The following is a 27,064-nucleotide window of genomic DNA, read 5'->3' on the forward strand; positions in this document are numbered from 1 at the left end:
AATTGGAAAAAATAAAATACTATTGAGCGAAAAAGAGAGTCAAAGACAGAGGGAGAGATACAGAGAGGATAAATCCATTATTATTTGTTGTATGCTCCATACTATACAAAGCTCTAGAAATACAAATAGAGGTGAAAAGAAAAACCTTGCAGGGACTTCTTTTCCAAGAAGACAATATATAAAAAGAAGCCAAAAATCTGGGATGGGAGGAAAGGAGAGAAAAAAGAGTCCACGTGTGAAGTCAGTTGTGGAGCTAAAAGAGAAAAAAGGTCTTTACATGGTTGGCCTGGGCCTTTCTATGGCAGAGTGAAGGAGAAAGTGACCTTTCAGAATAAGAGGCTATTGGGGCAGAGGGATTTTCTAGAGTGAAAATTGTAGAGAAATATAAAGAAAGAAATCCAAAGAATCAAGAGTCAAATTCAGAGAGGAAGGAAGGGGAATATGTAAAGTAGCCTTGAAAACCTTAAAGCTTATGAACTACTAGGAGCTGCATGAGTTACAATGTGTTCAGCCTTTGAAAACTTTCTACCTCCACGCCTTTTTCAAAGCAACACTACTTCTTTGTTCTGGCTTGATTATTCACGGCTTTGAGGATGAACAAGACATTCACAAAATAGGCGGTCTCTTAACAATAATTCCAATTACTTCATTCATACTAATACTAGATAGCCTAACACTAATTTCAAGTCTTCCCATAGGGACAAAATACAGAATAAATTAAATAAAATAAATTTTAAATTTATTTTATTTTTAATTTATGGAATAAAACAAGCATTTCCATAACATGGTATAATAATAAAAAAAAAAAATTGCACAGGAAACTGCAAATCTACTATATACAACTTGCTATTCCTTTTAAATATACAACAAAGTTATTGTATAATTTTTTTTCATTTTTCCCCTTCTTCTATCTCACATTAGAGATGACCATTATTAGACATAAATAGGGGTCTCTGGGTGTTTGTTTATACATATACATATAGGTATGTATACATACATATATACACACACATACATATATACAAATAGATGTAAAATATTCTACATATCTGTTTATCAGTTCTTTCTCCGTTTGCAAAAAACATATTTCTTCACCTGTCCTTTATAGGAATATAAGTAAAATAAAATTAAGTGTGTTTTTTAGAAACTAGAGAAGCTGGAAAGACATGAGGTAAATATGGCAGAGGAGTCTAATGGTGGGGAGGTGGAGAAAGTGACAGTAGTATATCTGGGGTGACAACACAGTTTAGTACAAAGGACAATAATTGTGCTTGAGGGGGGTCAAAAGATCTGGATTCAGTTTCTTATTCTACCACATTTCAGCTGTAGGATCCTGGGATCAGTCAAAGCTTCATCTACACAATGAGGACAATTACACAAATACACCATCTACCTTAAAGAAAAATTGTAAGGATCATAGGAGTAGTACAATGAAGCCCAGACAGGTTGGTTCTTACATTCTCATCCATTTATTAGCATTTTCCATAGGTGAAAGTGATCTGGGATATATGCTTATAACTAAATTCTGCTTTTACTGCAATTATTCTGATGAAAATCAATGTGCATTTAGGGCAGGATTGGTCTATTGTACATTGTTCTGCAAAGAATCCAGTTTCCTTGGCTACTCAAAATGCTTCTTTAGCCTCATGTCACATGGCAGACATGCATATGATTTCCTATTCATCCTTTTCTTCACAACCTTTCTATAATCTCTGCTTTTTGAAGGGTTCCATGCAGTGGGTTGCCTTGTATCAATCAGATCCCTCCAGATTCTCTTCAGGGGTTGCTATCTATGAGGAATAAACAAATAATGAGAGAATCTAGACTGTCATATTCATTAATTAGCTAAGGATTTTTCATATTGTATGTAATTTCTTAATTTCCTGTTGGTATTTCTAAACTCCCTGAGGTCCATTAGCATTCATATTTTGCTTTTCCTGATGTTTGTAGCATTGGCTGATGGGAGATCATCTGGGAAAGTGATTAACAGCCTTGCAAATGGTTTCATTAAAACACATTTCGGGATGAGGGAAAGGGACCCCACAGAATTAGATGATTGCCCCAACAATGCTTGTCCTTGTCTTTAATAGCCAGCCCACAAGGCTCAGAACCAGGGAACTCGCAGGAAGATGAGAGAAAGATGAACTTTTTGGCTAGAGGAGTTAAATATTTTCTTCAAAGTGAAACGGACTAGATTAGAGAAAAAAGCATTGGGTCTCAAAACCTGTATTCTAGGGCTAACTGTACTGCTAAACTATATGACTATGGGCAAGTCATCCAAGCTCTTTTTCTTCAGTTTCCTCATCTATAAAATAATTTATTTGGATTAGATGATCTGTAAGTTCTTTTAGCTCTAAACATGGTTCTAATTTTATGACTGAAATAACTTCTTTTTAAAAAAAGAAACATTCCAAAAGGGATGATAATTAAATATACTGTATAGCACTGTAGAAAGTGCTCTGTCTCCCCCCCCCCCAAAAAAAAAAATCAAAGGGTTCAGCTGAAATCCATTTAATTTTGGGAAGGGCTAACGGGTAGGTGGATTTATCTTATTCTGAGGCAAATTCAGCTTCTGCAGCTTCTACCCACTGCTTTACTAATAGGACCAAATCTAATGATTCTTCCATATGACATCTCAAATATCTAAAGACATCTGTAATGTTTCCTCACTTGATTCTCTTCTTCTGCGGGCTATAGATCCCCAATCCCTTCAACTGATCCTGATAGGAAATAGGTTTGAACCCTATTTGTACCCAACTTGTCAATGTTTTTCCTACAATTTGGTTCCCAGATCCAAATGTAGTCTGACCACACACAGCAAATATAAAGTATGGTAAGATTACTGTTGCTCCATTTTGGCTACTAGGTTTCAATTAATACAATTCAACACTCATTTAGGTTGTTATGTCCTGCTGTTGACTTATATTAAATTCGCAATCCACTAAAGAGCTCTTCGTCTTTGCACTGAAACTGTGGTCTTGTCATGTGTCTCCTAGCCTGTTCTTGTAGAGTTCACTTTTTAAAATTGTATGCAATTTTATATCCATCCCAACTAAATTTAACCTGATTTGATTTACTCCATTGTTTAGATTGTCGGGATCTTTCTATGTCTCTTTCTGTCATTCAACCTGTTAACAATCTTTCCAAACTTTTTGTGATCCACACATTTGGTAAGTATGCTGGGGGTGGGGGGTGTTTTTTTCCCTTAATAGCATTTTATTTTTTCCAAATATATGTAAAGATAATTTTTAGCATTATTTTTGTAAGACTTTGTGCTCCAAATTTTTTTTTCCTTCCTTCTCTCCCTCCCTTGTCTCCTGCTCTCTGAGACAGCAAACAATCTGATATAGGTTAAATAACGTGTGCAACCTTTTTAAACATATTTCCATATTTTTCATGTTCTGAAAGAAAAATCAGAACAAAAGGGAAATAATTACAAGAAAGAAAAAGCAAACAAGCAAAAGAAAAAGGGTAAAAATATTATGCTTCAACCCATATTCAGTCTCCATAGTTCTCTTTCTAGATGCAGATTTCCATTCCAAGTCTATTGGTATTATCTTGGATCATTGTATTGCTGAGAAGAGCCAAGTCTCTCACAATTAATCATCACCTAATCTTCCTGTTACAGTGTACAATGTTCTTCTGGTTCTGCTCACTTCACTCAGCATCAGTTCAAAGCATGCTATTGTGCCTTCGTTCAAGTTAGTAATGAAAATGTTTACAGAATAAAGACAAGGACAGATGCTTAGGGAATTCCATTAGGGACCTTTTTTCAAGTTAATTAATTCCAGATATAGAAGACATCCAGGAAAGAAAGGAAGAGAAGAACGGTTCTGTCATTTACTCCTAGTTAATCTGGATTTCAGTTTTCTCATCTGTAAAATGTGAGAATTTGAGTTGATTACTCACAAATTTTCTTCTAGCTCCAAAACTATTCTTGATTTGTGATCTATTAGTACTGAGACGGGAATTGTAGACCAGTTGTGTGTGAATACAAAGTGTCTGAAGGGAGAAAATGTGAAATGAATATGGAAAGGTAAATTGAAATCATATTATGAAAAGTTGTAAGTGCTAAACTCCAAAGGTTGTGGTCATTATTCACAGGATCACAGATTTAGAACTGGAAGAGACCTTTAGAAGCCACCTACTCTAACTCCTTCATTTTATAGATAAGGAAACTAAGACCAATGACTTGGCTAAAGTCACCTAGATAGATGTGTTTATTGAATTGGACCCTTTTGCTTTGGGCTCCCCAGAGAAACTTTTGATGATAATACTACTTCATTGCCCTTTTTTTTGGATAGGTGATGTTAGTTCTTAAGGAATCAATAAGTAGTAGATTCATGCCAGGATCCCACTACTGTCCTTACTTAGCTTTTGTATGCAAGAAGATCTTCTATACAAATTAACTTTTAGCCACAATTAGTACCTAAAAAAGAGAAGCAGTCCTTCACTAATATGCCTGACAAGGAATCATCCAGGCTTTGCCTAAGGAACACAATTGATAGAAGAACTCAGTGCTTCCCAAGGCAGCTCATTATACTTTGGCAGAGCTAGGATAGAAAGTTTTCCCTTATATCAACTCTAAGTCTGCCTCTTTGCAATTTCTACCCAGTGTGCCTAATGTTGCCTTTTGGAGCCAAGCAGAATAAATCTAAGACTTCTTACATAATTATAGACAGCAGCTAATTACTTTCTTTTTAGTATGCAAACATCTCAGCCACTAGAAGGGACAGCAAAAGGATTTTTGGGTGAGAAAAGACCCAGGAGAAAAGACTTAGCAGTCTCAGAATAATATATGAGAAGATCTGTTTGAAAGCAGCTTAGAGGCAAGAGCTTTGACTAATGTAAGGACAGCTACAAGGCAGTCCTGTCCATCAGTTCATTTTCATAGAATTGTTTCCAGGGTTTTGAAGGATATGGAAGAAGAACTATGTCAATGAATAGTTTGGAGACTATGGGAAAATTTGCACATTATATGTCTTTGCTCTATCTGATAGAACTGAGAATTTGATTTTCTCAACCAGAATTAAAGAAGTCCAGATGAGGTGGGGGAGGGGAGAAGCGGAGAGAGAGGCACATATACATACAGAGACAGAGACAAAGAAGGTACATCAGCCAGTAAGTGGAAAGTGGAAGCTGATGATGAAGACAAAAGCAGGATGGAGGAGAATCAGAAGATAAGAGCAGCAGCACTGGTTGAATCAGCTGAGCAGGCTGGATTTAGCTACATAGACTTTGCAGCAGCTAGAAGATATTTGGCAGAAACTTTTTAATGTGAGAAGAGCTGGATGAGTTTGTTAAGATTGCTTCTTAGTACCATATACGTCTTAAAAGTTGATCTAGGAGCTGTTCTGATTGGAGGAGAGCGATGTAGTTGCTGTGGAAACTCACTGGAGAAAGCAGAATCCTTCTGCTATGTGAAAAGTTGGCTGTACTTAAATATATTACTTTTTAGTGACATCTGAAGCTGAACTCTGAAAAGTCCTGAAGATAGATAGATGTTTATTGGAAAAGAACCTTGTAACTGTTGGAGTTCATGAAGAAGGAGGAGGAGAAGAAGGAAGAAAAGGAAAAGAAGGAGAAGAAGAAGGAGAAGAGAAGGAGAATAATGTTGCTGTTTGAAGAATGGGCTGGGGTTGTCTGATTTCCCCAAAAGCAGATCTGAGGAGATTTGCAATTCTCTGGCTTTAAAAACTACTTATCACTGTTAATACTTCTTCAATGCCCACCCAAGTGAAAGACCTAGAATTCTAGACTTAGGGTGCTTATTTTACTAAAATTACATAGTGCTACTACTTTAATAAAAGAATGGCTTGAGAGTAGTAGAGAGATTGTTTTATCTGCCAAATCAGAGAAGCTCAAAAGAGAAATAGGTAATACAAAGTGCAGAAAATTCTTTAAAATAGACCAGTGACATCTAGGCCAGAAGTCCAGGATGATGAGTCGTGTGAGGTATATGAATTTCTCCACACATGTGCCTCACTGCTAGGTTTCTGTATGTGTATATTTGCCCCTCTTCCCTGCAAGGACCCTGATAATGATTGTAATCATGGCCAGAACTCTTACTCCAAGAACCCCCTCTTCATGTACAACCACATCCAATCCTGCCTAGACAACACAAGTACACATTTGGATGAGTAAGCAAGTCTAAAAAGAGAGAAAGAAGTTGTGGGTATTATGATCTGCTGGTGCCATATAAGACTAAATAGCTACCATACTCCCTAAGTCTTCCCTTATCCAGGCTAAACATTCTCAGTTCTCTCAAGCTGACATTCTGTCTATGGCCTTAACCATCCTAGTTGGTCCTCTCTGAATAGTTCAATTCAATTAAGTAAATATGTTTAATTAATTGAATACTTAATTAAACATAAATTAAATATTTATTAAACACCAGATAGCTAGGCATCTAGATAGCACAGTGGCCAGAGTACTGGGTTAGAGTCAAGAAGATACATCTTTCTGGGTTCCAATCCAGCCTCAGATATTTACTAGTTGTGTGACTTTGGGCAAGTCACTTTGCTTCAATTTTTTCATCTGGAAAATGAGCTGGAGAATAAAATGACAAAACTATTCCAGTAAGAAAACTCCAAAAGAGATCAGAAGAGTTAGACATGACTGAAAAGATTCAATAACAAATATGTCTGTTAAGCTCAGAGGATACATATTTAAAAAAGAAAAATAGTCCCTGCCCTCAAGGAACTTAAAATTTAATAATGGGGGGTGTGGGGAGGAGGAAGAGAATACACAAAAGAAAGCTAGAAAATTGGCAAGGGGTGGTGAGAGAGGAATAATGATATGAATACCTTTTACATTATCAATCTTCATCTTAAATGTGGTGCCCAGAACTGAAAAAAATAATCTAGCTTTGGTTTAACCATATCAGAGTAAAGAGATCCTTTCTTTTCCCTAGTCCTGGGCACTGTTTTTCTCAGTATAATCTAAGATTACATAAGATTTTTTGATAATTAGATCATACTACTGATTTGTCTTTGATTTACATTCTGCTAAAACTTTTAGATCTTTTTCAGATGAAATGGTTCCTAGTTGTCCCAATATTATTCTTGTGAAGTTGATTTTTTTTGACAAAAACATTATTGTTGCTTATCCTTTATTTTTGAAGAGTACAAATGACATTATGGGTGATATCTTGGCTTGTTCATGAATTGAGGCAGAGTTGTGCAAAGTTGCCAACCTCACTCCCTCTTCCAGAGTCATCAAAGTCTAGTGGCTGAACAAAAGTGAAGATAACTAGCAATGGTTTGGGATTCACTGGATGACTTTGGCATCTTTGAGATCTGGCCAGGCTCTACTTAATAATTGTAATATTCTGGTTTGAAAATGTAGTTCTGGAGGTCTTTGGACCAGCCTTCATTTCAGTAATCACCATGAGAATAGCAGGTGATAAAGTCCAAAAGTCTTCATTGTCTCTTTCACAGTCTGTCTCCTTGCCTGGGGGTTGACTAGCTTTCTGGAGGCCTGTTAGATGGGACTTGATCTCAGTGCAGAAATGAAAGAGGATAGGCCAACCACCACAAATGTGGGAGATGGAATAATTGTCTCTCCTTGGCTCTGAGACCTTGAGCTCCAGCCTCCAGTCTTCTGTCTTCTCTGAGTCTGTCTCCGAGTCCTCCTCTAGGTCTGACTCTGACCTCTTAAATACTCTATTACAATTAAATCAATTCATCATATAGAGTATAAACCAATCATTATATCACGATGGAACCATTATTTATTGTAAAATTGATTCAATCATACTGAACTAGACAACTATTAATCACCATGCTAAACTACATGACCATTGTATTATTAATTCCATTGAGTTAACACCTTGTAAAAATTCTTGTTTCAAGTACAGAGTTCTGGCCCATTACATCTCCTGCTTTCTTTTGTTTTAGAACATAGGTGGTCATCCCCTCCCTGATTTCTCAGAAAAGGGGGTGAAAACACCATAAAAGTAGGTGATCACACCCTCCCTGACCTCTCAGGTAGAGAGATGAAAACACCAAAGGAAAATGGGAAATCAAACCAGATTAGCGGGTTTCTGAAGGGTCTCACTTGAAACAGGTATACATAAATACATCAGCATGGGAGGTATTACACAAGAACATAGTAATATGACACAGACTAGTAGTGATGTAACAAATAACATGAATCAACATGAGGAATTATACATGTCCATAAGTCCTAGAAATAGTCCAAAACCAATCTATTGTCCATTACTTCATGTGTCAGGGAATCCAATGATTCCTTCAGGTTTTGAAGTCCTATATCAGGTCTTATCATGTCTCAGGGAATCCAATGATACTTGCTGGTTTTGAAGTTCTATAACAGTTTTATGAACAATTTTTCATCTTAAGGAATCCAATGATTCCTGCGGGATTTGAAGTTCTGTAACAGTCTCATTGTCAGCCATGCTCTTTCAGTGTCAGATGTTTCTTAGGTCTTCTCCTTTGTTTTGAGGTTTTTCTCCTTTTCTGTCTCTCTCCGATGGACAAGGCAAATACAGCTCATTGGCACCCATCTGATTCCTTCTCCATTCCTTCTCCCCCAAGCAGTTAACCTGTCTGGTCCCTTCCAGTCACCACTTTGTGGATCTCTGCACATCACCTGGAGATTATATTGGAGCTGCTCTCACTCTTCTGTTGGGTTAAAAAGCCTGTATTCTCCCCAATTGTAATCCCTTTCTCCCATCTGATTGCTTCTCTGCTGATTGATCATGTCTGAATATTGAACTTCTAAAGACTTTCTGGGTGTAAACTTGGCTGCCATCATGCCCCACCTGTTTTTTGTTTGAGGTCTTGGAGCTAGGCTCCACCTCTCATTTCCCTGGGTCAGTACTGAGGCCCAGTGGAAGCCTTTGTTGCATTTTGGACAGAGGGTTTTAGGTCTACTATCACCCTATCTTCTCACTCTGTCTCTATGCTAACATTGAGCTTTCAGATGCCCTACTTTACCACACTGAAAGCATTGATGAGTCTCTCTGGAAGAGAGACCCTGTCTTTCCGTGTTCTACATCATAGCCTGGGTATAAAAGGCATTTGTGCCCACTGTGGTATAGCGTCTTAGGATCTCCTCTAAAGGACCATCCTTGTTGTAGTTCTAATATAATTCTTCTACAAACCTCATTAGCATTTTCTTTAGCAAGTTGTCTTATCATAATTTTTTTTGCTGCATTTTTTACCAATCATTCATATGACAGCTGTCTGCAGACATCCCACAAAATCAGCAAAAGGTTCATTTAGACTTTTCTCTATTTTCATGAAAGCTTCCTCTCTATCTTGTTTTCCTGGGAGGGTACCCATGCTTTGATAGTAGAAGCAGCAGCAGCAATTTGCTCATATGCTATCAAAGGGTCAGTGCTAAAATCAGTGCTAAAGCATCTGCATACTGACCAAATCTGCTAGTTGATCAAAGATAGTTTGTATATTAGCTCCAGTTTGCCTATTTTGTTGGGCTTGTATTCTACATAATTCACTGTATTCTGAAAGCCACAACAAGTTTTGTCCAGATTCTAAATATGTCCTTGCTATAGATTTCCAATCACTGGGGGTTAAAATTTCATAAGCCAAATTCTCTAATATCATCTTAACATAAGATGATGTAGCCCTATAAAGGGTACAACCCTTTTTCAGACCTTTGATAATTTCCAGATCAAAAGAGTGTGTCTTCTCCTTTCTTGACCTGAAGAGTCAAACTCTTGAATAACAGGGTATGGCATTTATTTTTTAAACCAGATATATATACTTCTTTTTTTAGCTTTAACTAGTGCCTTTTGTAATCTTATCATCAGGGGTGGACAAAGGTGCTGAGTATCACTGCCCCTCCCCCTCCCCCTTCTCCCTCCACCCATGAAGGGTAAATTGAGGGAGGTAGGTCAGGTGATGGGGAATGCCTGCTGTGAAGAACCACATTCCTTAATTTCATCAACATTGTACTTAATGCCTTTCTTGTCTAATTCTTTATGCTTTTCAACTGTTTTTTTCAGTATCACCCTCCTGCTTTTTCTCCTTTTTCCTAATTCTAAAACTTACGTAATTCCTTAAAGCCAATTGTATTAAGTTATATGTATAGAATGTTTCTTTAGGAATTGAATCAGGACCATTATCACTGTAATATTCTATTAATTGCTCTCCTACTAATTTCCATTTATCTACCTCTAATTCTTCTTCCTTGGAGAACCAAGGGGACAAGCATTCTATTGTTTCTAAAAATCCAGTGATCTGCTTCCATGTTACAATCAAACCTTGGGTTTTTTATTAGTCTAACTATGCTTTCTACACACTTTCCTTGACGTGGAGAAGGCTGTTTTCTAAACATTTGTCCTATTTTAGCTGAAACACTTAGCCCTTAACAAAGTTTCCTTCTTGTCCATTTTTGTACCCACCCTAATTTCTGGGTCATAGAGACTTTTCCACTTAACTCAGGATTGTGTCAGTCTGGACTGCTGAGTATATATCCTTTGCCCTATGTTCGGGCACCAATATGTAATATTCTGGTTGGTTTTCTGGAGGTCTTTCGACCAGCCTCATTTCAGCTGAGTCATCACCATGAGAATAGCCAGGGATAAAGTCCAAATTCTTTATTGTCTTCTTCACTGTCTGTCTTCTTGCCTGCAGCCTGGCTAGCTTTCTGGAGGGCCTTCAAATGGTCCTTGATCTCAGTGGAGGAATGAAGGAGGACAGGCCAGCCACCATGAGGCTCTTTATCTTTCAGTCTGTCTCCCTCCCAGATCTCTTAGCTCTTATATACTCTATTATAAGTACATCTTTGTAGCTGTCAATCTTGTAGAACTATATTAAGTACTAAGTACATATACTGAACTAGAGAACTATTAATCACCATACTAAACTAGTTAATCATTGTCTTATCAATTCCACTGAGTTAACACCTTATTGTAAGAAATTCTCCAGAATTCTGGCCCATTACAAATAGTATTTTATTTTTTTCCAATTACATGTAAGGATAGTTTTCAACATTCATCTTTGTAAGATTTTGAGTTTCAAATTTTTTCCCTCTCTCCCTTCCTCCTCTCTACCCAAGACAATAAGTAATCTGATATAGATTATGCATGTTGTACAATCACATTAAACTTATTTCCACATTAAACATATCAGAACAAAAGGAGAAAACCATTAAAAAAAAACAACAACAACAAAAAGTGAAAACAATATGCTTCAATCTGTATTCAAACTCCATAGTTTTTTCTCGGGGATGTTGTCAGCATTTTCTATCACAGGTCACTTGGAATTATTTTAAATCATTGCATTGCTGAGAAGAGCCAAGTCTATCATAGTCTATACACAGTGTAGACAGTATTATACAGCAATACACAGTATTGCTGTTACTATGTACAATGTTTTTGTTGTTCTGCTCCCTTCACTCAGCATCAGTTCATGTAAGTCTTTCCATGTTTTTCTGAAATCTGCCTGCCTTACAAAACAATAGTGTTCCATTATATTCATATAGAACAAGTTGTCCATTCATTCCCCATCTGATGGGCATCTACTCAATTTCTAATTCTTTGTCACCATAAAAAGAGCTGCTATAAATATTTTGAACATTTGGGTCCTTTTCCCTTTTTTATGATCTCTTTGGGATACAGATCTAGTAGTTGTATTGCTGGATCAAAGAGTGTGCACAGTTTTATAGCCCTTTGGGCATAGTTCCAAATTGTTCTCCAGAATGATTAGATCAGTTCACAATCTATCAACACTATATTAATATTCCAATTTCCCATCTTCTCCAACATTTACTATTTTTCTTTTCTGTCATGTTAGTCAATTTTAATAGGTATGTGGTGGTACCACAGAGTTGTTTTAAGTTGCATTTCTTTAATCAATAGTAATTTAGATTAGGACTTCTTAAACTTTTTCCAATGCCAACCCTTTTTCACCCAAGAAATTTTAACATGACCCTAGGCATATAAACTATAAAATACATATGCAAATCAAACACTTACTGATAATAAATCCTCATTTTGTGACCCCCCCTACATTCAGTTACATGATCTCAATTGAAGTCATGACCTACAGCTTAAGAAGCTTTGATTTTAGAGCATTTTTATATAACTTTAATTTCTTTATCTGCAAACTGCCTGTTTATATCCTTTGACCGTTTATCAATTGGAGAATGACTTGTATTCTTTTAAATTTGATTCTGTTCTCTATATATTTTTAAAATGAAGCCTTTAACAAAAACAGTGGCTGTAAAAATTGTATCCCAGATTTTTGCCTGACCAAGCTCTAAGTGCTCCCTAGTGTCTGATTTATTGCCTTCCTGACCCTTGGAACAAATTGTTCTCATCTGCCCATTCTACCATATGCTTGGGATAAAGACTGCATTAACTCACTGATAGACTTGAGGCCTGTCAGTGATGCTCAACCTATTTTAGTCCATCTATGGAGATGTTTTTTTTTTTTTAATCAAAGTATGGCTGCTGCACATGCTATAATTTTGTGGAACTACAGGTGAGAGTTGGGTATCAGATGGACATCAAAACTAAATAAGCAAGCCTGAAAAGGGCTCAGGAAGCTTTCAAACCAGAGGATGACTCCGATTAATTTTTATCTAAATAGATTTGATCCATTAGTTTATCATACCTTTAGTTCCTAAGTCTGGCATCCAGTGTGTTAGTTAGCAAGTTATCCTAGCTTTGTGTCATTTGAAAATTTTGATAAGCATGCCATCTATATCTTACCCCCAGGACTCTAATAAAAGTGTTAAACCATGCAGAATTAAATATGGCTCTCTAGGATATTTCACTAGCTCTACTTTCAAGGCATATCAAAATGTTAATGAATACTCTTTGGGTCTAGCCATTGAACCAGTTCCAAAGGGAAGGTGTTTAGAATTGAGGAAATAAGTATATTTGGCTAAGTAGATGGGAAGAAGTTGATAAAGAGGAAGTGATTGAAAATACAAGAGATAGAAGGAGGTAATACTAGGAGAAGGTTCTAAGGGAGGTAGGAACATGAAGTAGTTAGTGGCAGATGAAACTTAGTGGTTGTAAAACTGGAAAAAGGGAATTGAATGACTTCCAGTCTGATGGTTTTATCTTCAATTTCCTCAATAATGGAAGAAACCAAATCAATGGCTCTATATGTGGGGTTGTACTTGGGGACTGCAGAAAAAGTAAAAGGGATGGAACAGTTATTGTGGGGAGTGAGATTCAGAGTCAATGAAAAAAAGAATTATCAAGGAGCGATAATGGTCCAATTGTAGTCATACTTTATCAATTTATGGCTCGTAAAGACATTCAGTTTGGTGATTTCCAATGATATTTAATAGCCAAGAGATCAGAAATGGAGAAAATAATTCAGTCAATAAACATTTATTAAATATTATGTGCCAAGCACTGGGCTAAGCATCATGTGAAAAGAATTACTCTGGGATTGTGATAAACAAATTGGGAATTATGGGAAGCCAAAATAGAAAAGGATTCTAGGATTCTACTTAGTGAAACATTAATAATGAATGACCAGGTCAAGGCTGGATATGTAGACATGAGAAGCTACAAAATTGGCTGGGCGAGTAGAAATGACTCAAAGTACTAGAAGTCACAGTGAAGACAAAGAATATATTTAATGTAAATGATAACGGGAAAGCTAGAAAGGCAAAAGATTATCATTAGAAAGTGGAATTTTAATAACAGAATCTTAGGCGTAGTACAATTCCAAAAGACAATAAACTCTAAGACATAACCATGTCCATATGTGGCTGAAGTAGTATGTGAAAAAAATTTTTTTGAGACTTTTGGATGTTCAGAAATTGTGTGGTCAGGATATTAGAGATCTCATCAATTCAGATACTAAGATTCCTGAGGCTGAGGTCAGGGGACAAATTATAAGGCATGGGAGGTAAGGGTAAATTTACTGGAAAGTTTCAAGAGAATCTAAACTTGGGTCCACAGAGCTCCCCAAATAACTATTTGATGGCAGTGACACTCCAGGAAAAGCTCATGGATCATCTCCACAACCGTTTTCTTTAAATCATCATCAGTAGTTTGCACCAATATAAGAATGACCTCACAAAGCCCCTGATTACACATTCCCTTTCTCCCCCTCCAAATTGGCCCTTCCTTTCCTAAACCAAATAAAGAAAAGAGGATGCTCTTTTTCTTTCCCTCTCATTTGCTTGGAAACCTTTATCCAGTTTTGGTTTCTGATAGAGTGGTAACTAAGTGGTAGAGTGAATAAAGTGCTGAGTCTGGAACTGAGAAGAATTGAATACAAATGCAGTTTCAAATACTTACTAGCTGTGTGACCCTGGGGCAAGTAACTTTATACTGTTTGCCTCGGTTTCCTCATCTGTAAAATGAACTGGAGAAGGAAATGGCAAGCAATCTGGTACCTCTGCCAAGAAAACCCCAAATGGGAACTTGAAGAGTCAGACATGACTGAAATAAGTAAACGACAAAACAAGTAAAGACAAAAATGAAGGATAACATGTTTACTAGGGTTATTACTCTGGAATGAAAGTTTGAGAACTATCAACCTAAATAATTTTTCTGAAGTCATAGGTTGTTGAATGGGGGAAATGTTCCTGGTTATTTCCCCATGGTACAGTTTTGCAGAGTCATATGTCTGTTCTGCAGTATCATTTGCTCTGATTAAATGTGATTTGTTAAATGGATACCAGCAGGCCAATTCAAGGAAAGTCTCTCCTTCAGGATCAGTCAGACTAAACATCATAAAAATAACCATGTTGTTGGGCCATCTTCTGATAGACTTTTTTTTGATAATTAAATTCAGTTTGTTACTCATGGTATGATTGCTTTGTCAACACTCCATCCAGACCATATTAAAGCCACTGTGAGGTGTTGATATTGTGTTCCAGCTATAACATGAACAATATTCTTAGTTCCTGTCAGTGTAAATTTTCCCCCTAATTCAGAAATTCTATTTTCAATATTTTCTGAAGCCCTATGGAGTTATGTTTCTCAAGTCTGGTCTAGGAACAAAATGAGTCCAGTTATTGATGAATCAAAAAAATTTGTTTCAATCTATTAATCAGTACCCGTAATAAAAGAGGAACACAGTAAAAAAAAAAAAAAAAAAAAAAAAAAAAAAAAAAAAAAAAAAAAAAAAAAAAAAAAAAAAAAAAAGAAATAAAAAAAGAAAAACGTCTCAAGTTATATGTTCTTTGGTTCCAATGCCCCAAAAGATCACTTTAAATGTCAGATTTTACTATAAAAGTAATGTTAGGAAAAAAGCAATAGCTCAAAAGTCTTGGCCTTTATTTGGTTATAGGGATTAGAAAGCCCTAGATTGAAGTCAAGTTTGTTGATTCCACTGCCAGTTCAGGCTTTTATTATTTTTTTATGATCCTGAACACATCACTTGTCTTTTTTGCTCCTGATTTTTCCATCTGTAAAATGAGATTCATTCTGCTGACCTACTTCACTGAAAGGCTGTGAAAATTTTCTCTCACACATTCAGAAGAAAATGGACCATAAATTGCTTTATAGGTTTAAGTTGTTAAGAATCAGAATTGGATTTAATCTAATATATTCTTTGTATCATGTTAATAACTTTTTTTTTAATGACAATAAGAAGGATTGGACTTAGGCAAAAAGCAATGAAAGATGGGCAAAGTTCTCCTGGAATTGCATCTGTCTTCCCTTTAGGCATTCCCATCCCTGTGGGTCCATGGTTCCTATGCTAACTCTTGGCTGCTAATGAACCTTTATACAGAACCCTATTCAAAATTGTCTTTCCATGCAGCATTCTGTATTTTGACCATTCCTTTCCTATTTCCTCCTCTTCTGCTTCTAGTCTAATTAAAACTTATCTGTCCCAATATATATTATCTCAAAGCTTTAGAAAGAATTCAGTCCTAATCCTGGATTTTTCACTTATTAGCTTGACAATCTTTCTCTGGACCTCAGTTTTCTCATTTGTAAAATGACAGGGTTGAGCTAGAAGGCTTCTGATGATCCTCCCAGAACTAAATCTCTAATCCTTCAATTTATAAATAGCTCTAGAAACTCTGTCATCTTATAAATTTGTGCTTGGATTTTCTGAAGAAAATGCCTTTATCAAAACAATGACTTCACCAGAAGAAATTTCAGACAGTATAGTTGGTTAAAGAATAGACACTTTTGTGAAATTGAGTCTTTTAACATTATCTACCTCTTCTACTCCATGATCAGTGTTATAATTACGATTACCATTTATGTGATTAGATCATAGTTTGGGAAGGCCTAATAGAAAAGACTGGACTCCCTTCTTCCCATGGGGACAAGGAATATGCTTTAAGCCCCACAGATAATTCCTTACTAGAGAGAAAACTAGTTGTCAGCAAAGTGAATATAGATAGCGTATCATCCCTAGACAACAAGGCTTCCCTACTTAGTTTATGAGCACCATCAAGGAGCCTAACCATATTTGGAATGAGCAATGTTTCCCATTGAATTCAGGAGAGAAAACATCTGATATAGTGTAATGTTGAATTTTGAGCCAGAGAACTTGGGTTCGAGTTTGGGCTTTGCTATTTACTACCTATGTGACCTTGAGCAAACTTCAGTATTCTCATCTATAACATAAGAGGACCAAATAACTTCCAATATCCCTTATAACAATAATAAATCCATGAAATCCATGGTACTAAGGATAAGATAGGTATCACTGGAGAGCTCAGTCTTGTCCCACTTTAAAGAGAAAGAAGCCCCAAATTTCTTTCAGATCCATAAAGGAGGAACTTCTCTATGATCCAGGATTTCTTGATCTCTGGGAGATAGAGGTGAGAACAGAGCTTAAGCAGAAATCATGTTACACTTACCATTATATCTCTTTCAGTTCAATCCCAAAGAATTGTCCAAGATTTACCTATTCTTTAGTTGGTCCTGAAGACTTCTTATTAATGACTTGATAGTGGTTTCTTGCCCAAAGATGCAAAGGTTAGTGCTGACAGCCCTTCTGAAGAGAGTGGGAAAGAAAAGATCATTAACTGTCCTTCACAAAGTTTCAGGGTAGACGATTTAGAGATTGGGCGGGGGTTGGGGGGGGAAGGGGGAGAACCAAACTACTGACTGACCCTTTTTGTGATAAACAAGACATGCCCATTGGTGTTTGGGACTTTAAATTCTTTATGGTGAGCACAATGACAATCAAGGGAACTTTGTGAAAAGGGGTACTTGTGCTCCCTAAACTTCTGATTAAGTGTAAAAGCAGATTGATCTTGCTATTGAGGGGAAGATTTTAATCAGATCATGTATTCCTCTTCGATGCTCTGCCAAGGCATTTGAGCCTTGCATTTGGCTTTATGGGATCAGTTATTTGGCCACCCACAGTAGACTGGAAAGAACCCTCTGCTGACTTAACAAAATGCTCAAATGCTAAAAAGAGAGTCTGTTCGTCTTATCCAAATATTCAGTTGTTATGAAATTCTAATTAGTTTTAATGAAACTTGTGTGTTACTTTATTTGTTCTTGTGGCATGTCTATAAAATATTTGACTCTGTATATAATGCAGATGAAGTCTCAGTTCTTGGCCAGATTTTGCTAGGAGAAATAGTCTAAGCTTAAAATCATCAGCTAAGGAAGCAATTGCAATGTTGTTTACCCTGATGGTAAAATGGGATCACAGCTTTAAATTTCCTTTTAGGGACTCTCGGTAATAATGGGGGCAACGTTCTTTGTAAAGACACACAGGACATGTCAAGTCATTTAAATGACTGATACCTACAATTCACATTAATGGTCAAAATGACTGGATCAAAGGACAAAGACTTAAGGTTTTTCTCATAATTATATTTCAGTGATATGAAAATAATAATGAAAGAATTGGCTCTATTATATCATCTCTACTGAGAGTAGAGAAAATTCTTTCTGGTATAAAATTGAGATCAAATTTTTATTTAAATACCATTTCCTTGACATAGATATCTATTATGCACATATCATGTTAATATATAATTGTATATGTGTATATGTAATTATATATGTGTATAATATATTATTTCTATAAATTACATACATTATATATTTATATATAACATACACAATTATGCAATTTTATATACATTATAATTACATTTAATTATGATGTATATATAACATGTCTATATCATACATAATATAATAACATATTATAATATAAAATAATATTACATTACATAAAAATTGCATATTTGGGTATAGTTTGAAAAATAACACACATAGAACTGTTAAATCCAATCCCATAATTTCATCAGGGTGGAGAATTCCTAGAATGAAATTCCTTTTCCTGAAACAGAAAACTCCTAGGTAATGAGATCTATTGAAGACTATAGTTTAAAAGGCCAGTGTCTTCCATTGAATCCAGGACTGTCTCCAGTCATCCAGATCTCTATATGGCTACAGGACCCAGGTGGCTCTGGAGGGGAAATGAGGCAGGTGACCTCCCTCACTGAAATCCAATTCACTTGCATGACATGGCATCTCCTCCCTGATGCCATGGTCCTCTTCGAAAAGGTACAAACAACAACCTCTGAGAGAGAATGAAAATAATTTGACCTACAGTTATGCAGTCAGTGTGTGTCAAAGGCAGAGCTTGAGCCTGAGCCTTCTTGCATGATTCTAAGATCTGCTTTCTAACCCCTGTGCCAATGCACTGGGCAACTCTCTCTAAGACTAGAAATTAAAGTTAACCAATTAATCGTCATCTATTAAGCACTTAGTAATATGCTATGCACTGTGCTAAATTCTAGAAATACAAAGAAGCAAAAATAGTCCTTTTCTTCCGGGTGCTCACATTCTAAGGGAGAAGGCCACAAAAATAACCAGGTGCCTACAAGGTAAACTGCAAATTGATGGAAAGTCATCTCAAAGATGAAGGCCATCTAGAGAAGATAGAGTTTAAATTGTTTTGAAGGAAGCCAAGCAAACTGGTCGAGAGAACATATTCTCTATACGAATATCAAAAATAACACTATGATCTTTCCACAGTTATTATTTATAGAAAGATATTCTTGATATTCCAAAACAAACCCTTACAAATAGTACTTTGAGTTCTTGTAGCAATTTGCAATACCAGGAGTCTTTTAAAGTATTTTCTGTCCCACTAGTATCATTTATATACTATGCTTTGAGAATATGAATTAATTTGGCAACACATGGAATAGAAGCAAAAGGTAGAATTGAGTTGTAATTTGTACATAAAAACAAATTTTTTTGTTGGAAAGAAGCCAGAAATCCATACCAAGATTACATTTTTTCTTTTACTATGACTTCATGATATATCTGCATTTCTCCATCTTATTAAATATAACCAATCTGACTGTTCTTTTTTTTTAATTTGTGTGTAAAAATTTTTCATTTCTTAATTCTTATGGAAAGAGGATTTCTTGATGTTTATGGCAACTAGTCATTAAAATGGTTAATGTCATGATAAGTCATCTAATCTTTTATGAATAAAAGTGGTTCAGAAATTGTGATACTCCAAAGGAAACACAAATTCCTTATGAAGAATGATTAAAGATCAGTAACATAGCAATGTAGAGAAGAAATCTACTCATAATAATAATCAACAATGAGGGGAAAGAAATCTTTTTATAACAGAACAAGCAACTAAGGATTAGCATGTGATGGAAGGTTTATTTGTAATACTGCTTCTAAACATGGACCTAACTTTAATCCATGGAAAAAAATTAATTTCCCCAAAAGGTTGGATATTATCTAGCAAATAATTGCTTTGGGGTTTATTCGGCCAATATAATTAGCTCGGAGTATAAAGATCAAATCCTATTATAACAAACTCCCAAGGAAATGTACAAATTATTCTCTCTGTATGTGTATGTATGCATATTCACATATACACATACTATGTATATATATATATATATATATATATGTATAGCAATAGGACCATTGACTAGAGTTTGGAATCTTTTTTTAAAATATAGATATTTTTACTTTAGTGTTATTTGTTAAAAGATATTCAATATATAAATATATCTCATTTTCCATTTCCATTTGTAGAAATACTTAGCACAATGTCTTACAAATAGTAAATGTTCATTAGATATTTGTTCCATTTCATTTAATTACTGATTCTACTATTGTTTTCATGTGTGTGGCTATGACTGAAAAGACTAGTATGTGCCCAATGGTCTGTTCCAAGTTGTGTCCATGTGAAGATCATTGAGTTGGTAATTGCAAGTATTGTATCTGGAGGCTGTTGTGGCTTGGCTACTTACCCTCCTGTGCTGCCCAGCTCCTTTGTACTGAATGGCTCCTGTCTCACTACCCTCTCTACTTGCAGTTGGCCAAGCTGTTTTGCTTGCATTTGTTTTTTTTCCTCCCCATCCTTAATTTTTATTCTGTTCTAAGACTATTCACCTAGTTCATCCTTTTGGCTACTCACCTTCAGCTTCCCAGACAAAAGCTCATGAAAATTTTGCTATGATCTGTTTAGTGTATATGTCTTTCTCAGTGATTTTGTGTAGTCAGAAACATTCCTTGAAATGCAATTAAAGATTTATTTTGGTTTCATATATAGTTTCCTATTTTTAGGATGGTCAGAAAATACCTGCCTCATAGGGGAACCAAGATGATTAGAAATACAGTTTGTTGAGAGAGAGAGAGAGAGAGAGAGAGAGAGAGAGAGAGAGAGAGAGAGAGAGAGAGAATGAATGAGAGAGAGAGAGTGTGTGTGTGTGTGTGAGTGTGTGAGTGAGTGTGAGTGTGTGTTCTACCTCCTCCATGGATTGGGTATCAGTCTAAGCTAGCCCTTTTTTCTGATTCATAAAAATATAGCCATACCGAGACCAATCAAGGAATCTACATGACCCCTTTTCTACATGGTAGTTATAAACTTTTGCAATGCATTCAATGTTCAAGAATAAAATGCAAATGAAATAAAAAGCCTCATATCAGAATGCTTTCAAGGCAGCTTTTGGAAGGCTTGGCACTGCATATATTCTAATGTAAAGAATCCTTATCTTCTGCCAAATGGGAGCATTTTGCTCTGGATTCATTCATGCAATCTGTTGGCAGGATGACCTTCCTAAAGTGATTCTCTAGATAACAAAAAAAAAGAAAATCCATTCTGGAGACACATTTGACAACCACCTCTATTCCTAACTAATTCCTAATGGTGATCACCAATTTGCTTCAATCAATCAACTATCATTTATTATTAAGAATTAATCAAACTTGATCAATCAATAGGCATTTATTAAGCATCTACTGTGTGCCAGGAATTATTCTAGGTGCTTGGAATACAAAGACTTTAAAAAAGTCAATCTCTGTTTTCTGAGAGTTTACATTATTTTTTTTCTCAATAGTTATTTTAATTTTTTTCCAAATATAGTTTTCAACATTCATTTTTAAAAAAACATTTTGTGTTCTAATTTTTTCTCTTTCCTTTCCTTCCCTCTTTCTGCCCCAAGACAGCAAGAAATCTCATATAGATTAAACAAGTACAATCCTTTTAAACATATTTCCATTTAAACATATTGTACAAGAAAAATCAGACCAAAAGGGAAAAAACCACAAGAAAAACCAAACAAACCAAAGTGAAAATACTATGCTTTGATCCACATTCAGTGGGAATTTATGTTCTAATAAGGGAGATAATATATACATGTTAGAAATATACTCTTGACACTGAAAATCAGATATCGAGTAAATTTTATTAAAGAAAAATCTTAAGGAATCATCTTAATGTTTCTGGCCAGAAGTACTTCTTTGGGAAAAGGGAGCTCTGAACACAGAAGTGGGAGAAGCTTTATATTTGCTAGTTTAGCACAGTTCCTCCTTTCAGAGATGGGATTAATCTGTTCCCTTCTGGGTTACAATCTTTCTGATATACCCACTACATGTTTTCCCTAAATATGTATATAAACGCATTCTTCCTCTCTCATCATACATCTCGTGTTCAAAAATGGTGGAAAACTCCTCCTACAGAGTGTATTGTTTTATATTCAATTAGCCTATTAAGCAGGAGCAATAGTGATTTGTTGTCAGGTCATTGATCCCAACTAATTTAGACTGAATCAACTATTATCTTAAATTTGTGGATTTCTCAAAACCACAAGACTCTTTCTGATTGGCTGAATCCACCTTGCCTTCCTAACTCCCCAATTCCTTGTTTGCTCAAAGCTTCTATGGATCACTTAATTGTTCCGTGGAATCAACCTTTTTTAACCTTTCACATTCTGAAAATCTCTTGGTACCCACTATCCCACACTACCTCAAAGTTTGCAACACTGTGGAAACCCAACTTTCCGGTATTTCTCATATACATGTATAAGTTTATGCAGAATCCATACAAAATAAGTACAAGGTCATTGAAGAAGGAGGACATTAGCAGCTAAGTGAATCAGAAAAGGCTTTTGTAGAAGGTGGTGCTTGAATTTTGTCTTTAGGGAAGCCCAAGATTCTCAGAGGGAAGGAGGAAGAACAGTCCAGACATGAGAGACCAGCAGTCAGGACAAAAGATTGGAGCCCAGAGGTGAAATCTACTGTGTGGGGAACAGCAAGTAATCTAGTGTAGCTAAACCTAAATGTTTTGGTTTAGCTATGGAAGAGAAGAAATGTATGTCTATCATTTAGATTTGTTTCACTGCATTACCCACTGAGATAGTTGACAATTTAAATGTATTATTGTAGAGATTCCACTTTCCTCTCTCGAATCTGGTCTGGTTGATGTATATATGCCAGGGGCATATAGGATGTATATAGGATTTGGTCCCCTTTGAGTTCTTAAAAGTTCTGTCCCTTTCTTGTTCCCATGGTTCTATAGAACAATGTTTTATAGGATAAATCTTTTGCTCAATCATTTCATGGGACTCAAGTTCATTGATCATTTTACTGATATTGACAGAATACTCATTCTGGCTGTGAGGATAGCTAATAATAATAATAGCTATCATTTATATAGCACTTACTACGTGTCAGGCATTATAATTATTATGCCATTGGATCCTTACAATAACCCTAGGAGGAAGGAGCTATTATTATCCCCATTTTACAGATGAGAAAATTGAGGCAAAAAAAAAAAAAAGGTTAAGTGCCTTGCTCAGAGTCATATGGTTAATATATGTCTGAGATCTGTAATTCAGGAGTTAGATACTCCAGGAAGCAGTGGAACATTGACTTGCCTTGGAACCATGGCAGACTTTGTATTTAAAATGGAGGCCTGATGATGCAGCTAGAAAACAAGCTCTAGAGTCAGGAGGATCTAAGTTCAAACCCAACCTCAGATACTTGGTACTTAGCTAGCTGTGTGACCCTGGGTAAGCTACTTACTCCCAATTGACTCATAAAAATAAACAAAATGATTGTTTTGGGAAAGAACTGGTAGCAATGAGTAAAGTTTACAAAGGAGAAAATTTAGGCTTAATTCAAGGAAAAATTTTCTAATCACTAGGCTGGAGCTGTCCAAAAGAAAAATATATTGTGTTAAGAGGATTCAGTTTCCTTCTAATTGGTCACTGGATAGTCACTTTTTAGTGATGTTATTGTATTCATATGGTATTGATTGAATTGTTACCTCCCATATCCTTTACAATTCTGAAATTCTGCTATTCTGCGACATGCTGAATAATTCAATGCAATAAGCACTTTTTTAAGTGCCGAAGATAATGCTTCAATAAGTTGTGGGTCCCAGTTGCCATGGAACTTACAATTTAGTTAGGAGACCAAAGGAAAAAAATAATACACCAGCATATATAATATTAAATGCATGTATTAAAAGAATTACAAAATGAAGTCTGAGGGATTATTACCAAAGCAGCTAATCAAAAGGGTGTTAATGCAGGGGGCATCATTGGGGTTGAATAGGAATTCAACAGGCAGAGAGCAGAAGGAGCATTTAGGGCAATGGTCCGGTGACAAGAGAATGCTGAGAGTATCTGGAGAGTGAAAAGTTTTCCAGGAAAATACAGCACATGCAGGCTGTGGTAGTCCTAAATGCAAAGTAGAATACTCAAGTTTATCAGGACACCATGAAACTTTTTGAACAGCATAGTAATATGACCATATCTAGGTATATATGCTGGCAGAGGTATGAAGGGTGTATTGCATGGGACAGATTGGAAGCAGAAAGACTTATAAGGGGGCTTTTGTAACAGTCTGGGCAACTGGTAATGAGAGCCCATGAGGGTGCTGGCAGAGAAAGCACAACATCAGTGGGCCAGCTGCTTAAGATTACTACAGAAAACAGCCTTGCATCTCTCTGAAAATGAAGAAATTATATGTCCTAGAGGGGCTCCCATGTATTCTATCACCTACCTCACCTAACACTGAGTCAGCCTAGGAACCTGCAGGACCATTGAAAACTTACTTCTTCCCCAGAATTATGTCATTATGCAGAGATTTACATTTTATGCTCAAAACATACAAGTTATTATTATATTGCAAGAGGAGATAAGTCCTGGCCTTTGGAATTTGTTGTTTTGCTTTTTTTCCTCCAAAAAAAAAGAGGAGGATCCCTTCCCTCCAACTCCAGGGAACCAGAGAGTGAGGGTAAGGAAACAATTGCTATTTCAATAGCCCCTTCTACAAAGTATTACCTGTTTCTTGCAGTGGCCAAGATCTCAAACTAAGAATCCTAAATCACAGATTTAAAGCTGGAAGACACTTTAGAGGCCACCCCAAAGCTTCTCAAATTGTGAGTTGCGATCCCTTTTAGGGTTGTGTAACTGAATATGGGAGTGATAAAATTATGATTTATTAACAGTAAATGTTTGATTTGTATACCCATTTTATATATCTACATATCTGGGGTCATGTAAAAATTTTTTGGATGTAAAGGGGCCGCAAGTGGGAAAATTTTAAGGTTTGGTCTAGTTCAACTACCTTCTCTTGTAGATATGGAAACAGTGGCCCACAGAGGTTAGGTAATTTGGTTAGCTAACACAGGTGGTAAAAAGGAATCAGGATTTGATTCTACTATTATTATTACACTTCCCTGCCTGATTATTCTCACAGAAAAAGAAATATTGGCTTATGCTCAAGCCCACAAACCCCATGCCTAAGTGGTACAGTGAATAGAACCCTGATTTTGGAATCAGGAAATCATGAGTTCCAATCCAGAATCAGACTTACCAGTTGTGACTCTGGGCAAGCTAATTTAACTCTGTTTGCTTCAGTTTCCTCAATTGTAAAATGAGTTGTAGAAGGAAATGACCAATCCCTCCAGTATGTTTGCTAAGAATTCTCTAGATGAGGTCATGAAGGGTTAGACACAACCAATCCTACCATTTTGAGTATTTCTTATTCCTGGAATTCAGTCCTCTTCTCATTTCCATCTTTTTCCTTTAGCCCAACTCAAAGGCTGCCTTCTGCAAGAGGTCCTTTCCCATCCTCCTGATTTTTGGCACCTTACCCTTCAGTACCTTCCATTTAGTCTAATTGTATTTTGTACATACTATTAAATAATTTCATCTCCCTGACTAGAATATAGGCTTCTTGAGAAAAGGAATTTTTTTTTCTTTTTCTTTGTATACTCAGTGTTTAGCACAGTACCTGGCATATAGTAAGTGATTAATAAATGTTTCTTGATTGATTGATTCTTTGGAATTAGGTTTAGGTTTAGCCAGGGAAAGAGGAAAAAAAGAAAAAAAAATCCTGGAACAACAGGTTTAGGTGTGGAGGTATGCCATGTTTTACTAGTCATAATTCTTTTTAGACCTGAACCATCTGTCCCAGTACTGCAATTTAGAGGTCTTTTGTAAATAAGAGGTTGGGAGATTGCTTTCCAAAGGCACCCACTGACTGAATAGAAGTTGATTATCTTATTGCAGAAATCATCAATATCATTTTAGCTAATAAAAGTAATAATAACAGGTAGTATTTACATAGAACTTTAAGGTTTGGAAAACACTTTACATATATTATTTAGTTTAATTCTCACAACAACTTTGTAAGGCAGGGGCTATTATTATGGATAAACTGAAATAAAAAAACTTAAATGATTTGCCCCGGATCACACAGCTATTTATTAAGTGTCCAAGGCAGGAAATGAATTCAGGGTTTTCTGAATCCAGAGTTGAATCTCCTATACAATTTTGTTAGCTTCTAGAAATTCTAAAGGTAATTTAAATAGGACTCTAACAGAAACTTCTTTCACAAAAGCTGTGATAGCAGAATTCAAAACAACTTTGTGGCAATGATAAATTCCAAGCACATGAAAAATTAAAGACAAGAGTTCCTACTAAATGAGAATACTTTCCAAATAATCTGGTCACATCATGTGCCTGTTAAGTGTTTTTAGTTCTTGTTTTAAAAATGCAAAGACTGAGAAAGTAAGCAAAAGTATTCATGATACTATTATATCCTCACTCATTTTTACAAGAAGAATTAGTCTTCTTCAGGACATATGGTGCTGGACCAGAACATATTTTCTGCCATAATAATTGAGGTCCTTGTGCTTCTGTCATATGTGATGCAGAATCCACATGAGTGAGTCTCTGTTGGGAAATGAAGCTAATACATTGAAAAGTGTTCCTCACAGGGGGTATTGGCAGCAGCAGAGCTGTTAGAAGCATCCTCTCCAGAGATGCCTGCAGGTGATTTACCAGTGGCCCTGGCTCAAGACTCACCCAAACTACAAAGTCATGAATGATGGCAGTAATTCTTCTCCAATGATCACAGCTGCTGAAGTGGAGTCACTGCTGCTTTTATGCCCATTTGTATATGGAGACAGCCTCACAAAGAGATAGTGCTTTGCTGGTTAAAAGACTATTGTTAGCTAAGGGGGTGATGATATTGTCTATGTGTGTCAGGGGGTGCTTTGAGAAAATGTCAGCTTTTATTTTCTTTGAGTTCCTTAAGTGTTTTTCTTCTCTGGCACTCTCCTGCTTGTAGCTGGAATGGTTCCTAGGCTAAAGAGTTTGCCCACAGTAATCTTATAGCAATAAAGTTCAGTCATGTTGAAGGCCTGCATGTTCTTTTCCTGGTTACTGATACCCAACACAACAGCTCCCAGGGGTTGGGAGTGTGCCAGGCTGAAAGCCATTCTGCTATCTGCCTTAACGCTGCCCTCCCTTATCCTTGACAGGAACAGCCATCCTCTGGATTCAAAATCCCCACGACCATGTCCTTTCACACTAGGGACATTTATCCATTCTAGGAGTG

At 36.2% G+C, this 27,064-nt stretch overlaps 1 long non-coding RNA gene across 1 annotated transcript; it reads right to left on the reverse strand.

The window, feature by feature from the left end:
- Window positions 1-1,347: 1,347 nt before the first annotated feature.
- On the reverse strand, window positions 1,348-26,609 carry LOC116423006. Its single transcript, XR_004233495.1, has 3 exons — window positions 26,530-26,609; window positions 16,783-16,919; window positions 1,348-1,790 (listed from the first exon to the last, which is right to left on the reverse strand). It is a non-coding gene; the product is annotated as an uncharacterized LOC116423006 (long non-coding RNA).
- Between the last annotated feature and the right edge of the window lie 455 nt (window positions 26,610-27,064).

This window comes from Sarcophilus harrisii, chromosome 3 (assembly GCF_902635505.1).
Source record: "Sarcophilus harrisii chromosome 3, mSarHar1.11, whole genome shotgun sequence".
In the NCBI taxonomy this organism is placed as follows: Eukaryota; Metazoa; Chordata; class Mammalia; order Dasyuromorphia; family Dasyuridae; genus Sarcophilus; species Sarcophilus harrisii.